We start from the raw sequence: 17,029 nt of genomic DNA, 5'->3' as shown, positions 1-17,029 counted from the left end.
CAAAGTGCCTTGTCAGTACTCAACAAACATTTCTTAAGTGAAAAATATTATCCTACACTTACTGAGTAATTCTTTATGCCATGAACTGCTTAACATCTGTTATCCCATTTAACTGTCCTATGTGGTATGTTTCTTTTTCTATTCCCATTTTTTGGATTGAAGATGCTGAGGCAGAGAAAGAGTAACTAATCTGTTCAAGATGATACAGCTAAAATGGGGCAGCGTGGGTAATGACATGTTGACAATCTGAACATGAAAGAATAGTCTTAACCTCCTTTCTTCCTTCCTTTCTTTTTCTTTCCTTCTTCCTCTTTTCTTTTTCTTTCTTTCTTTCTTTCTTTCTTTCTTTCTTTCTTTTGTTCTTTCTTTTCTTTCTTTCTCTCTCCTTCTTTTCCTTTCCTTTCCTTTCCTTCCTCCCTCCCTTCCTTCCTTCCTTCATTCCTTCCCTCCTTTTTAAAAAACTACTTAAAAAAGGAAAAAGTAAATGAACTAAGACTTAGGCTCTTGTGTCAACTTGTCTTTATTTGCTGCTAGTTGAATGATTATGGGCTTATACATATTTTTCTCTATCAAAAAGGGAAAACGTGATATTTGTGTCGTAAGTTGTTATGAGGATTAAATGAGGAACAAGGGTACAGCACTAATTCAGTGCCTGGCACATAGTAAATGCTTTACAAAATAGCTGCAATTATCATTATTTTACTTGTCCTTGATTTTATTGTTACTTATATTTCATATTTTAATAATTTATTTGCTTAAAAACAAAGCGAAAAGATTAAACTGCATTTGTGATACATATTTATTTTTAAGGTTACCCATTCAAATAAGTTCTAAAATAGTTTGATGAGTAAAAATGCAAGCTTCAGTTCTTTGAAATGTTAACTTATCTGAAGCTCTTCATTATCTAATTATTTTAGAGAAAGGAAGGCTCCATCCAATTTTTGTGGACACAAGTGTAACAACAGAAGAAATACAGACATGCTGTTCACATATTATTTGCTTTTGAAAGAGCTAGAAAAATAAAACAGATTTTTCCAAGAAACCTTTGTGTGAGAATAACGGGAAAACTCTAAGATGTCTTTTGTTATGGTCATGACTATTCTTACAATGGCACTTTAAATGAAAACACATTTTATGAAGCCGACTTAAAATATAAATAATATCTTTCTTCTGAGAATTATACAGAACAAGAGAATGTTTATTCTCTGCTGTGAAGTACTTTGATCATTTCTCTGTACATTATAGACATCAGCAAAGAGGCCAATCTGCAACAAATAATTCAAGATACATTCTGGTTTTTTAGTAGTAAGGTGATTGTTTTAAGATGTTATGAATGTGGCCTGCAAAAATGAGCAGTTCTTTCATGGAAGATCGTAATTATTTCTGGGCTATTACTGGGGAATTGTACCATAATTAATATGTTTTGAAAATATAAGTTCATGTATACTTATAGAATTTTATATAAATAGATGTTCCAATTTAAATTCTAAATTCTAATTCTGAATTGAGAACTATTTTGGAAAAACTGCCAGTCCCTTTTAAGACTGCAATTAAGAGTTCTCATTATACCTAATCATCAAGGTCTCCACAATCACAGTCTTTTAAAATTTGTATATAAATATATGTGCTTTCTTAGTGCTCTGTTCATATCATTAGCTGTCAGTTGTATTCAATATTTTTCTCCTATTCCCCTAAGAGCAACTTGGAGAAAGGAGCCTATCTTTTTCTTCTAAGACTATTCCCTTGTTTGGAGCATTTGAGGTGTGCAATAGCTACTGAAATGAAATCAATGGTGTTACAATTAGTTAATTTTTGCACAACAGTAAATTTATAAAAATTGAGGAAAGTATAGTTCTTTCAAATACTAAACATTTTTCATGATATTACAATATACATATTAAGTGTATATATATATATATGTGTATATATATATATATATATATGTATGTATATATTAAATCAACATATAGTTACTAAAAGTAGGCATGACCTGGAAACCGATGTCCTATATCTTAGTCAAGGCACAGCTGGCCCTTCACATTACTTATCTGATATTTTTAATGATAAATATTCCAAAAAACATTTTCCAAACATTTCTAACTCTTAAGGTATGGACAGCCTCCCTGATGAGCAGCAGACACTTCTGGATGAATAACAATATCAGGAGCATATGCAGCTAATTTAAAGTAGTGATAAGTGGTATGAAGAAAGAACAAAGCAAATTAAGGGAATAAAAGAGTAGTGAAATTATGGTAGGTTTTCTGTTTTGTAGAAGGTAGTCAGGTGGGGCCTCTGGGAGGAGGTGATATTTAAGTGGAGCCCCCAGTGAAGAGAAGAAAGGAAGGGAGTCATGTAGGGAGGAAGAACAGTCTGGTGTAGGCAACACAAGTGCAAGTGTTTGAGACAGGAATGTATTAGATGTGTTTTAAGGAATTGCAGGAAGGTCCATGTGATCCAAACAGAGTGAGCATAGCTGAAATAGGAAGCTATGTACATTGTATGTAAATTAAATAATGTGAGGCCCTATAACCTGAATTAGGAAGTTGAGTCTCTTATTTTTTTGTGTGTACATTTATTTATTTGAGAAAGAGAGAGAGAGGGAGAGAGGGAGGGAGAGAAAGAGAGAGCACAAGCAGGGGAGGGCGGAGAGAGAAGGAGAGAATCCCAAGCAGTCTCTGCACTGCCAGCATAGAGCCCAATGAGAGGCTTGAACTCATGAAAGCATGAGATCATGACCTGAGCCCAAACCAGGAGTCAGACGCTTAACCAGCTGAGCTACCCAGGAGCCCTGGGAGTTGATTCTCTTCCAAGTATGATGCAAACCAGCAGAAAATTTTGACTATAAGAGTGGTAGATCTTCTCTAAGATTTTAAAAAGATGACTCAGATGGCTACATGGAGACGAGCAGATTCGAAGTAAGCCAACAACTAAGGTTGTCATTGAAGTAGATCATGTCAGAAATGATGGCAACTTGGACTAGGGTGTTAGTGGCAACAATGATGACAAGTGGTTTCAATTCAATTTATCCTCTGATTTTTCAAGACATATGAACTGGGTTTCAGATGAGAGTGAAAATTTAAAAAAATCAAGGATGACTTCTCGTTTTGAACAAGTGGATAAATGGTGAGTCCTGAGATGGGGGAGATTAGAGTGGGTTTACACTAGAAAGTAGACTTATATGTTGGACATGTTAAGATCATTTAATAGAAATGTTTACAGATCTTAGTTGTAAAGTTCTTAGTTGTAAAGGTTTCATAGCATATCAGGCTATATGTTTGAGGATCAACTATAAGAAGGCTGGATAGAATCACACAGAAGGAAGATCTAAATAGAGAAGAAAGGTGGTTGCAGAACTGAGCATGGGTTACTCTGACATTTAGAAATAAGAAGAGAGTGACTCCAACGAAAAAGTTGAAGAGTGAGTAGCAAGGGATATAGGAGAAAAACACATCCAAAAGGTGGACATAGTAGGCCAAGTGAAAAATAATTTTAAGAAGGATGTCATCAAATTTATCGAATATTTTTGAAAGATACAATTAAGGACTAAGGACTGATCATTGAATTTGACAAGTGATTATTATTGATGATCTTGACAATAATGAGTGCTGGTGGCAATATAAATAGACGTTGAAAATACCAACTATCCCATTCATAAGTTTTATATAAAGGGAAATATGTGAATGAAACTATAGAGGAGATAAGTAGTCAATAAAGGTGTTTTGTTTTATACTGTTTTCTGTGATTATGTTTTCTAAAATTTGGATTTGATGGAAATTGGATTTTCTTTCATCAGCACCGTGAATACAGGATTTTCTTCCTGATATACACGTTAGCATCCTTAGAAATAGCTCACTGTGTATGTTGTGTCTATTTGGCAATTTCTTACAGTATCACAACTTCTCTAACTCCAACATATATCCAAGAATTACCTTTGCTGGCCACCTCTGTGAAGCACTTTTTCATCATTCCAGCTATTATAATCTCTCTACCAGGTTAAGACGTTTTTCTTCTTAGTTGTTTTTTTTTTTTTTTGTCTTTACTGCATATGGCATTTTCTAATTATCTACTTGCTAACATGTTCACAATATATAGATCATAATTCTATGGGATCCGGGTCAAATTCCTGTGTTCAAGGTCTAGTTCTGATATTACCACTCCTGCCATGTTTGGCAAGTGTCTTATCTCTTCTAAAGTTCATTTTTCACATATGCAAAATAAGAAAAATAATCATAAGCATATTCCAAACTAGTTTTGAGAATTTCAAGACAAAAGCATTGGTACAATTTAAATTTCAATAAATGCTGACTTTTATTATTTTTTATTATATTATATTATTATTTTGTTATTATATAACCTATTATATAACGTTAGTTCCCCAGATTCCTGGATAACACCTTTCACTCAACAAATGATAATTGAATTGAACGAATGAGAATTAATTGAAAATTTGCCCATATGATCATTCAACTCATTTATTCACTATGTATCTTTGAGTGTTTATATCTTCCATTCATTGTTCTCAACACTTGATGTAGGTCAACATCATACAACATGACAATATCATACAACAACATAACAACAACAACATTACAAAAAAATCGCTAGAATATCACCAAGTTATTTATTTTAAAGAATGTAATCACATGTCTATAATTTCCAAACCCCAAATATCAAATACTGGAAAACCTATGCAAATCCTGATAGAACTAAAGTAAGCCTCTTTGTATAATTATCCCACAATTCCAGGGCACTAGAGTTGTATATAATGTGCAATATATAACCATATTACCTTAGAAAATTTAAGAAGTTCTGAATTCTAAATTTTATCTGGCCCCAAGGATTGTAGTTAATGAGTGTGGACTTGTAGTATCCAGCCTTCAACTGAGTTCATTTTTTAGAAGCTGTTTTTCAATAAAATGTTTATTAGAATATTCATTTAAAATTTTCCATTCTATACATACATAGCAAAGATTTTTATGGCCAATGAAGCAGCTGTCACAGCTTTACTTTAGACTGTTTTAAACTTAGAAGTTATGGTTGACGCACAAAAAGCATGGTGTGTGTTTTAGATTTCAGAAAGAAATTATAGAAGATTTTTATTAGAACAAAAATCATAAGCCAATTTATTCTGGACATTTCTGTAAGATTGTACTGAACAATATTCCTTTACAGGTCCACTTTTTAGAACATAAATGTTCTTAACATTAAGCATTCTGGTGTGGAGGGGAATTGAAAAGGATTCCATACGGAAAAGATTTACTGCAGAAATTAGAGAATACCCCTGGTGACAATGGCTGCCATCCTAACCCAGCCATGATTTTTATTCACATAACTCAAGTTGTGAAGAAGGTCTTACTTTTCCTTACAACACTAAAAAAGAGTTTGCCACCTGCGTCTCACTACATATCTGTAAATAACAGATTGCACCAATTATGTTAGTGTTCTGTTGCTGTGCATTAAAATAAAATGCAGCAGTGGGAAAGATTTATAGGCAAATTCCTCCTTTAGAATTCTAAAGCTGATAAGCAGAGAGGTATGAATTATTAAACTGAATAGAAGCTTTATAGAAAAGCTTGTAATCAAGCTTTGCTTGCACAAAACAAGAAACCTGTGACTAATTTCAAATAATGTTGTTTGCCTAACAAAATGGGACATTTAAAGGTCAACTTTATAATAAAAATCTGGTTTCAAGGAAAGGAAACACTGTTACTTTAGTCTTATATTTCACTTAGAATAGACATTATACTGAATAAAATAAAGCACAGTATACCTGCTAGAAGTTAAATGTTTCTGATGATAGTTTACAATGACTTCAAATATATGCTAGACAATAATCGAAGAAAGCCTAAAGGTTAGCACTTCAAAGTGTAAGTTAAGGTAGCCAAAGTTAGCTAAATACCAGTTTTTATCTTTACTTTGAGTTAAAAAATACAAACTTCCAGGAAATTGTGCTCTTACCTTAGTATGATGTTCCCCTCTTCTCTTCAGCCTTCTCCTAGGAAAAATAAGTTGAGGCAGTTAATTAAAGGGATAAAAAAGGAACTCAAAGCAATCTGAGATTTCATAGCTTTGAGCACTATATTAGGCATATTTATTAAGGAAAATCTTTTCTCTTTCTTATCAATGCTCCAACTTAATTCTCTTTTTAATTTAACATGTGGAACAGATAGAATACTAATTGCTTTTTTAAAGGACTCACATTAAAAAATAAAAATCTCCTTATGAAAGAGGAGATGTCACAACTGATACCACATACAAAGGATCTTAAGGGATCTTATGTGCCACAACTTGGACAATTATACACACACAAATTGGACAACCTAGCAGAAGTGGATAAATTCCTAGAAACGTACAACGTTCCAAAACTGAATCACGATGACGTAGAAAATTTAAATAGACCAATTACTAGGAATGAGATTGAATCAGTAACCAAAACCTCCCCCAAAAAACAAAAGTCCAGGACCAAACAGCTTTACTGGTGAATTATAACAAACATTCAAAGAAGACTTACAATACCAATCCTTCTCAAACTCTTCCAAAAAATAGAAGAGGAGGAACTCTTCCAAACACAATTTATGGGCCCAGAATTACCCCCAAACTAAAACCAGATGAGGATGCCACAAAAAATAAAAGTATAGGTCATTATCATTGATGAAAAATCCTCAACAAAATATTAGCAAACTAAATTCAACAACGTGTTAAAAGGATCATATACCACCATCAAGTAGGATTTATTTCAGGGATTCAAGGGTAGTTCAACATCCATAAATTAGTCATTGTGATACACCATATTAATGACATGAACTATAGAAATGATAGGGGCATCTCAATAGATGTAGAAAAAGCATTTGACAAAATTCAACATGGATTTATGATAAAAACTCTCAACAAAGTGGGCAAAGAGAGAATATACCTAAAAATAATTAAGGCCACATTTGACAAGCCCATGTCATATTCAACATCATACTCGATAGTGAAACCTGAAACTTTTTCCTCTAAGACCAGGAAAAAGACAAAGATGCACATTCTTGCCACTTTTATTCAACCTGGTATTGGAAGTCCTAGCCAGAGCAAGAAGAGAAGAAAAATAAGTAATAGGCATCCAGAACAGTAAGGAAGGCATAAAACTATATGAGGATGGCATGATATTATATACAGAAAACTCTAAAGACTTCATCAAAAAACTGTTAGAACTGGTGCACCTGGGTGGCTCAGCTGGTAAAGCATCAGACTTCAGCTCAGGTCATGATCTCATGGTTCATGAGTTTGAGCCCTGCATTGGGCTCACTGCTGTCAGTGCACAGCCTGCTTTGGATCCTCTGTTCCCCACCTCTCTCCCTCTCCAACTTGTACGCTGTCTCTCTCAAAAGTGAATAAATATTGAAAAAACTGTTATAATTAATAAGTGAATTCAGTAAAGTTGCAGGATACAAAATCAATGTGAAAAAATCTATTGCATTGGTAATATAATCTATACATTGGTAATAAACTATCAGAAAGAGAAATTAACAAAACAGTCCCATTTGCAATTGCATTGAAGAGAAAAAACAGTCTAGGAATAAATTTAACTAAGGAGAGGAAAGACCTCTATATTGAAGACAGTAAGGCATTAAAGAAAGAAATTGAAGAACACACAAATAAATGGAAAGATATTCCATGCTCATGGTTTGTAAGAATTAATATTATTAATATGTCCATACTACATGTTTAATGTAATCCCTATCAAAATTCCAATGGTATTTTTCATAAAACAGAGCAATCTTAAAATATGTATGGAATCATAAAAGGCCCAAAATAGCCAAAGAAATCTTGAGAATGAAGAATAAAGCTGGAGGCATAATATTCCCTAATTTCAAAATATATTTAAAAGCTATAGTAATTGAAACAACAGGGTGCTGGCATAAAAGCAGATACATAGATCAGTGGAAGAGAATAGAGAGCCCAGAAATAAACCCATGCATACATGGTCAAGTAATTTGTGACTAAGAAGCCAGGGGTATACAATAGGGAAAGAAAATCTTTTTGATAAATGGGAAAATATAATAGTCACATGCAAAAGACTGAACTTGACCATTATCTTATACCATACACAAAAATTAACTCAAAATGGATTAAAAACTTGAATGTAAGACCTGAAGCTGTAAAACTCCTACAAGAAAACATAGGTGGTAAACTCTTTCACATCTGTCTTGGCAATGATTTTTGAATCTGATACTAAAAGCAAAAGCAACAAAAGCAAAAATAAACAAATAGGACTACATCAAACTAAAAACACTCTGCACGGCAAAGGAAACCATGAACAAAATGAAAAAGTAACTTACTGAATAGGAGAAAATATTTTCTAATCATGTATCTGATAAAGAGCTAATATCCAAAATATATAAAGAACTCCTACAACTCAATGGAAAACAAAACAAAACAAACATTCCGATTAAAAATTAAACAGAAGAGGAGTGTCTGGGTGGCTCAGTTGGTTAAGTGTCCGACTTCAGCTCGGGTCATGATCTCACAGTCCATGAGTTTGAGCCCTGCATCGGGCCCTGTGCTGACAGCTCGGAGCCTGGAGCCTGCTTCGGATTCTGTGTCTCCCTCTCTCTCTGCCCCCCCCACCCCGCTGATGCTCTCTCTCTCTCTCTCTCACTCTCAAAAATGAATAAATGTTAAAAAAAAATTAAACAGAAGACCTGAACAGATATTTTTCCAAAGAAGACATACAAATAGCCAATAGGTGTGTGAAAACATGCTCTATGTCATTAATCATCAGGAGAATGCAAATCAAAACCACAAAGAGATATCACCTCACATATGTTAGAATGGTTATTAACAAAAAGTCAAGAAATAACACGTGTTGACAAGGATGTGGAGAAAAGAAAACACTTGTGCACAATTGGTGGGAATGTAAATTGTTGCAACCACTGTGAGAAACAGTATGGAAGTTTCTCAAAAAAATTTAAAATAGACCTACAGTATGATCCAGCAATTCCACTTGTAGTATTTACTCCAAAAATACAAAGACACTAATTTGAAAATATGTATGCAGCCATATGTTTATTGCAGCATTATTTACAATAGCTGAGATATGAAAGCAACCCAAATATTCACTGTTCACTGGTAGGTAAACGGATAAAGAAGTGGTATGTATATGTGTATGTGTGTGTATATATATATATATATATATAGAGAGAGAGAGAGAGAGAGAGAGAAAGAGAGAGAGAGAGAGAGAGATGTGTGTATATATATGTGTATATATATGTATACATATACATACACATACACACACACACATACAACAGAATATTACCCAGCTATAGAATGAAATCTTGCCATTTACAACAACCTGGATGGATCTAGAGAGTATAATGCTAAGGGAAATAAGTCAGTGAGAGAAAGACAAATACCGTATGATTTCACTCATTTGTGTAATTTAAGAAACAAAACAAAGGAACAAAAAATAATAGAAACAAACTAAGAAACAGACTCTTAACTAAAGTCAGCTCGTCAGTTTTTCCAGTATCCTCCTAAACCCATCCATAATTTCTTAATTTCACAGTATTCATCTATTCTGTTCTAAAATTACCATTTGAATATATATTCCAGTAACCTGGTGAAGTTATCCATCTTGTTCCTTTTCCTTGACATATTAATCACATTTATATTAAAGTTAATATCTGAAAGCTTCAGTATCTGGGCCATCTTAAAATTGACTGTTATCAATTGTTTTTCCTAGTCATTTTCCTAGATCACCTCTTAGCATTTCACTGTGTATGGGACCCTGTGTTATGAAACGAGATAGAGGCTTTGGATGCTATCTTCCTCCAGAGAACATTCAACCAGTCATGTCTCAGGCTTCTGCAGTGGGGAAAGATCGCCTTAGTCCACCATCAACTGTGCTACCTGGAGGCTGCTTGTCATACATTTAATGCTTGATCTCTTTCAGGCCTGACCCTTTCCAACTTGCCAGGTACTGAACTCCAATTGATTTTCAGAAAGAAAAAAAAAAAACCTAAATATTCAGCATTGTGAGATTGTCAGAAGCTCCATTAAGCATCTTAGCTGCTTTCCACTAGGATTTTTACCATCTGTCTCAGTGTAGACTAAGAACTGGAAAACAATGTGAAGAGAAAGCCAGGCAGTGTCGTGTTCAACCTTCTCTGCACATCACTTTTCTTGAGGATCTTGGTTACACAAGTTTTGTCTGCTGAGGTAGCCAGGCTCAAATTCCATGTTTCTCTCCTTGTCTTTATGAATTTGCCAAAAGCTGTGTAGTTTCTCTGCATCACATTGGTTGTTCTCTATCAAGATTATTAGCCACCTACTCTGTGCTTGCTATGTCTGGCTTGAAAAGGGCTCCAAGGAGAAAAGTGAAGTGTATTGTTTGGGTTCATCTCAGTAAATTTCCCGTTTCAAGAGTTTCGGCATCTCCTGTCTCAGATGCCTCAGGAGCTCTTGCTGTCTTCACACATAGGTGTATTTCTCTGTTTTATTTTGTTTTGTATTTTTCCAACTTTTCTTACAACAGAAACCTTGGAATATTCTACCTCTTGGTTTGGATGGTGGATTCAAAAATCGTCTTCCTATAAATAAACAAATAACGAGTCTTAAGAGAGTGGCAGGCATGTCCCAATAATAACAGTGTGTTGTTAATGTATATTTAAGATAATCCAATCTGTGCAACTAGACTTCAAGTTGAGAAGTAGAAAGAATTGGATGACAAGTGCCATCTATATCTTAACCCAACCTCTTAATTGAAGCAGGCAGGGCTCTGGGGTTTAATAAGTGCAACCCTAACAACCACATAGGGCACCTAGTATTTACATATGTTGTAAAGTTTCAGAATTTTAAAATTAAGTGTAGCCCTGATGAGGAGATCTAGAGTACATCTTACATGAGTTCTGAAAGCATATAATAAACCACCCTCTCTTTACTACTTCAAGAGTAGTAAGATGTGGCTTGCTGACAGGCCTGTGATTAGAGTCCTATAGCTTCATATGAAATCAATGTCCACTTCCTCTAGAAAGGATTTGTGCGTCCATCTTGTGAATTTAAGATTTGATCAGAACATTCTAAGGAATGACAAATGAGACTCCCTTTCCTCCTTTCCTCCCCAGAAACAAACACTGCATAAAAACTTTGAAAAAACGACATTGGATGATTGTCCCATGCTTTGCATAGTTAAGGATTTATTTACTATAAAATATTCACAGCTTTCCATATGTGTACCCAACAGACATTTCAGTAATTTTTAACTTTAGAAAATGTAAAATGACCAAAACTACTATATATTTAGGATTACTTTCAAGTAAAACTGTACTTTAATAATAGCCATATCATTTATTTTATTTTATTTTTTAAATAACCATATCATTTAGAAACATGAAATGTTACAGCATTTATGTGAGAGATATAAAAGCATATAGAATCTACAAATATTCTTGATCAAAAATTGATACTCAGTACCCCGAAGTATAAAAACAAAATCCCTTCCAATTTTTGTAACTAGAGTAAATGAAAGTGATGGTGTAAAAAGAAAGAAGAAAGAAAGAAAGAAAGAAAGAAAGAAAGAAAGAAAGAAAGAAAGAAGACAAGTCACTGCAGAAGCACTGTTCCTCCTTATATGTCAATATTAAGCTTATCAACAAATCCAAGAAATGGAGTAGAAAAGTAAGTCATATCATCAATGAGCTAATACAACAGTATACGCACACACATATATGCATGCATCAGTAAAATATACATAATTTCATTAGACAAAGTGTAGAATTCTATATTTCATTAAGAAATAAATGGTATTATTTTTACATTCAAGCTACTTACCTAACATTATCTTTTGACTTTTATAAGAAAATTTTACATGGAACTTCTTAATAAACTCTGAGACATATTTTTTTTATCAGAAATATGTGGATGCTGTCAAAATGTTGGAAAAGAATAGTTGAGGGCTTAGAACAAAAAAGATCACTTAATATAAATCAGATATTTAATTTTCCTACAAATTATTGGCAATTTTGCATTTATTCTTGGCTTAGAAACAAATATGTCTAGTTCCAAGTAGAAGAGTGTGCTGAAGTAATCAGATAACCTGTTCTTTTTAAAAATAATATTTTTTTTTTTAGATTTGATGCCAAGGCACTTTGTTAAGGTGTTTTTGTTTTTGCTTTTAAGAAAGGTAAAACCTCGCAGATTTCTAAAGCTTTTGTTGTACTTTCTAGGGACTTGTTTTTTTGGTACCATAGTTTTGTTAAATCTTGTTGCAAGCTGGGGCGCCGGGGTGGCTCAGTTGGTTAAGCCTCCAACTTCAGCTCAGGTTGTGATCTTGCAGTTTGGGGGTCGGAGCCCCATGATGGTCTCTGTGTTAACAGCTCAGAGTTTCAGATTCTGTGTCTCCCTCTCTCTCTGCCCCTCCCCCACTCAGTCTGTCTTTCTCTGTCTCTCAAAAATAAATAAACATTAAAAAAAAATCTTGTTGGAAGCTAATCCACTGTAATGATATCTAACCATCAAATCCATGAAATTAATAATTTCAGTATCTTGATTATCTATAAATAACAGTAAAAATAAGGACCATATACCAGTTCTTTGGTAAACTAGTATAAATTAATCTCCCCTTCCCTTGTATTCCCATTGAATTCTTTTTAATCTATATTCTAACAACTAGTAATTTCAGCTTCCATCTACTTCCATTGGATTAAAAGCTCCATGAAGGTAGTAACAGTACCTCTGAGCTTTACACAAAGTAGTTGCTCATTAAACATTTATGGGATTTAATTAATCAATATTTTTGTTATAATCTAGGTTGGCTAACCTCAAGAAACAGTTGATAAAATCACAAGGAAACAAAGGCATTCCAAATTCTGGTGTGAATTAATCCTAAATGATCTCCATCAACATAGATTCATAAAGTACTCTGAAATTCTCAGAGGAAAGGTCTCCTCAACTTATACTTGTCCCTTACAAGTTCTGCTCTATAAGTCTCTGGGTTTCTGCTGATGGGTTTGGTAAGAGAGCTACTAAATTATTGTGAAGTATTATTGAATTCATATGAAAAAGCTATGGACTAAATATGATTTTACCCATTTTACAATATTTTTAAGGATAAAACAATGAAGTATACATTTATTGAGTCTTTACGTGTGCTATGCATTATCACGGTTTACATATTTAACTCCCTTAATTTCATTTAGATGAGATTGTTACTTTGATTAATAAAATGCATGTTCTTCTAACCGATTTCACAGAACTTTTGGATCATTATTTTTTCTACTGATGGTTGTTAATAACATAAATGACTTGAAATAATATGCATGACAATAAAAAGGGAATCTCATATTCAAAATATTGAAAAGTACTAGAATTGTCCAATGACCGCTCACAATTTGAGGTACATGTACTATTTCTTTCAAGGAAACTCATTTCCTAAAACCTAAATCACTATGTTGTAGTCTTTTATCCCTAAAATACAGTGAGTAGATGGCTTAAACTAAGTTAAACAATTACCAAGAAGAAAGACTTCTGTTAGCAGGCCCCTCCTAGAATAAACTGGTTGTTTTTTCCTTTCTATAATCCAACACAACAAGAAATCCCAACAAATGTACATCTTTAGGGGGTCGTTACCCTACAAAAGAAGCTTTGATTAAGTTTAGATCCATTTGGTATGTCCCGATTTCTTAAGGTAGCTATGTATCAATTAAAACTTATCCATCTTCCAAGAAGAAACTGCTTCAAAGATCTTTGATTCTTAGGTGAGGAGTACATGAATCACTAATTGCAAAGCATTTCTCAGCTTTCACACTTACTTTCATCTTGTGAGGAGATTAATAGCCATCCTTGAGACGACAGCTGCTTTCTATTTATCAAAGAGAAGCCAGTGGCTGGCAGCTCTTTGGGAGGACTAAGGGAAGATAGTACATGGACTTAAGTGCATGGTTGGTAACCTGAATGTGGAGATGAAACAGAGAGCTTCAGACTCTGTGGAGTCCCTGAATATTGTGGCTGATTTTTCCCATTTGGTTAATATACCCGTCACATCTTTAATTGTATGCTGTTCATTTTATTTTCTGTGTTTAGAGTCTAAAGCCACATCAATACTACAGACAGTTATGCCCCACATTGCTTTCATAAGAAACCACATCTAAGTAGTCTAAAAGCTGGTGATATTGTTTTTAGCTGTGTCTTTCATCCTCTCTTATATTTTAAAAAAGAAACTAATTCCTTGCTCTCAAGATTACACAATCTTAAAATCAGTGAGTATTAGATAAATAATTTAGACTATATTCTACAGTCAACTTCCTGCTTGAAATTTAGCTCTAATGCCTGTGCTGTAATCACTTCAAAACATGTGTGTTAAAAAGAAACTCATGAGAGGACTCTGGGAAGATGATACAGTAGGAATTCCCAGGAATATGTGCCCCACCTAGACAATTCTGCATGGCAGAATCCATCTGATGTAAAGAATTCTAGTGTCTATGGAAGACTTGCAATCTCTAGGGAAAGAATTGGACAGCAAATTGTGGTTAATTTTGGGCAATTTTGACTCTGCACATTAACAGTTACCCATCCCATCCCAACCCCCCCCCCCCACCAGGTCTCTGCAAAGAGGCAGACTACAACATTATAAATGAATGAATAGATAGATAGACGGATAATAGACAGATGATAGATCGATGATAGATAGATAGATAGATAGATAGATAGATAGATAGATAGATAGATGATAGATAGACGATAAACAAAAAACCATAGGCCCAAAATACCCTCACAGGTTCAGGCCCCAAGTCAGTAAACCAAGACTTAATACCTAACCTGACTGCAGTTTCAACCCCAAGAAACGTAACCTTTAACCTATAAACATGGGAATTTTCTGGTCAGCCCTAGGAAATTACAGATAGACCCCCTCCTTTCCCTTTTCCCCTTCTTCACTAAAAATGTCCTTTTTTCCACTCCCTCTCTACCTTTAAAAACCTTTCTTTTTCTGTAGCCCTTTGGACCTCCCCTCTACTTTCTGGATGGGAAGCTGCCTCATCCATGCATCGACTGATAAAGCCAATTAGATCTTTAAAATTTACTCAGTTGGGTTTTTGTTATTTAACAGTATATACTTGGGCAATTATAAAATGTAATCCCCATGGTAACCACAAGAAAAGGGCCTTCAGAGGAAAGAATTTACATAAGGACAAAGATTTTTAAGCAGATACAACCAAGCTTGTTGCAAGCTTTTAAGTAGGTAGAGCCAAGCAGAGAAGTCAACCCCTTGGCTGTTCTTTTTCAGTGCCCTCCTCATTGGTGAACACTGAATGTGAATATTTTATACTCTTTCACCACAACCAGGTAGGTAATCATTTCCTCATTTTTTTTTTCTGTAAGGAATTCCCAGCACAAAGTTCCCCATTCAGCAAATAAGGGCAGTAATAGAACACAGACGTCAGGCTGTTTGGGTGCAAAATTAATGCCATTCCCTGTCTGCTTCTAAAGTAGAAGTGGAGTTCATCCGGCAGCGGAATGTTATAGTCATGTTATTGGGAAATTAATCCTGAATTTGCCAGAAGGGACTAGAAATACAGTTAATAGGGGAGGCCTAGTAAACAGCCTTTGTAACTCAAAAATTCAAAGAATTAACCTAGGCAGAAAGGTTTGAGCAGGCTTCAAATTTCAATAGATTTCTTACATGCGAAATCTAATAAAACAGAGAGTAGAACATAAGGGAATTAAAAGACACTATTAAGACTATATAATACAACAAGGGGGTTCAACCATAATTTATAAGTATGTCTATAAAAACAGAAGATGGAAGTTAAAGCTAAGACTTATCAGGACACATAAACAAGAATTCAAAATTTACTTAGGATCCAGCTCTCGGAGGGTCACTTGTAGCAAAATCTCTAGTACCAAAATCTCTCCCACGACAGTGACTTCCATTAAGATGCAGTGTATTTTGCCAGAGAACTGCTGGAGCTGTGAGTCTCCAGTGTGGGAGGAGGCATCCAACTCTCTGCTCTTCTTAGATATTCTTGCAAAAATGTTTGCCAGTGGGTTTCGCTCAGCCTGCAGCAGGTGACTGTGGATACCACCATTAGCTCTGTGACCCTTTGCCAGTCAGGGGACTATGTCCCCATCACTGGAACAAAGTTCTGTACTTTGTTTTTTTTTTTTAAGTTTATTTATTTATTTTGAGAGAGACAGTGAGAGTGGAATAGGGGAAGAGAAAAAGGGGAGAGAGACAATCCCAAGCAGGCTCTGCAGTAATAATGCAGAGCCTGATGCAGGGCTCAAACTCATAAACCATGAGATCATGACTTGAGCCAAGATCAAGAGTCAGACACTAAACCGACTGAGCCACCCAGGTTCCCCCAAAGTTTTGTGCTTTGAACTGGGAAGATCAGTCAGCAGTTGTTCTGGCCACAGTAAAGACAAGAAAAGCAACAGATTCAACAATGGGAAAGTGGATCCCTCTGGGAGATACTTTGGTGGTATCATGGTTGAAGAAACGGTCTTGGCAATTCTCAGAGGGGCACCAGGGTTCCCTATACTCCCTCTTTCCTGACTCCCACGTGGAAAAGTGCTTTGACCAAGTGGACATGTTCAATGGTTTGGATTGGTCCCTGGACCACAAAACCTTCTGTTACATTGACAGCCTATCCTACCCTGTGGATGCCTTTGACTATGACCTACAGACAGGAAAGATCTATATGTATTTCTTCATCATTCTTTTTAAAACAGCTGGTATGTTTTTCATATGTATGTAACAAGTAAGCTGCCTCTTCCTCAACTCTTATGAAAAGGTCCTTACTTGTGAAATAAATAACTGTCTGATGTTAAAAAAAAAAGCTACTTAGCCATAGAAATCAATCTGGATGTTAATTATAATTTGGAAGACAATTTTAATTTTAAAGATCTATTTTAGGCATAGTTCTATATTATCCACTTGACAATACAGAATACTATCGCCTACAAACTAAAGAGAAAACATAAGAGAATAATACAAAGAAAGTTTTTCTTTACCTCTTATTTTGGGTTTTTTGTTTTTTGTTTTTTT

This window comes from Acinonyx jubatus, chromosome D1, assembly GCF_027475565.1.
Source record: "Acinonyx jubatus isolate Ajub_Pintada_27869175 chromosome D1, VMU_Ajub_asm_v1.0, whole genome shotgun sequence".
Taxonomy (NCBI): Eukaryota; Metazoa; Chordata; class Mammalia; order Carnivora; family Felidae; genus Acinonyx; species Acinonyx jubatus.
Note: the sequence above shows the minus strand (reverse complement) of the source record.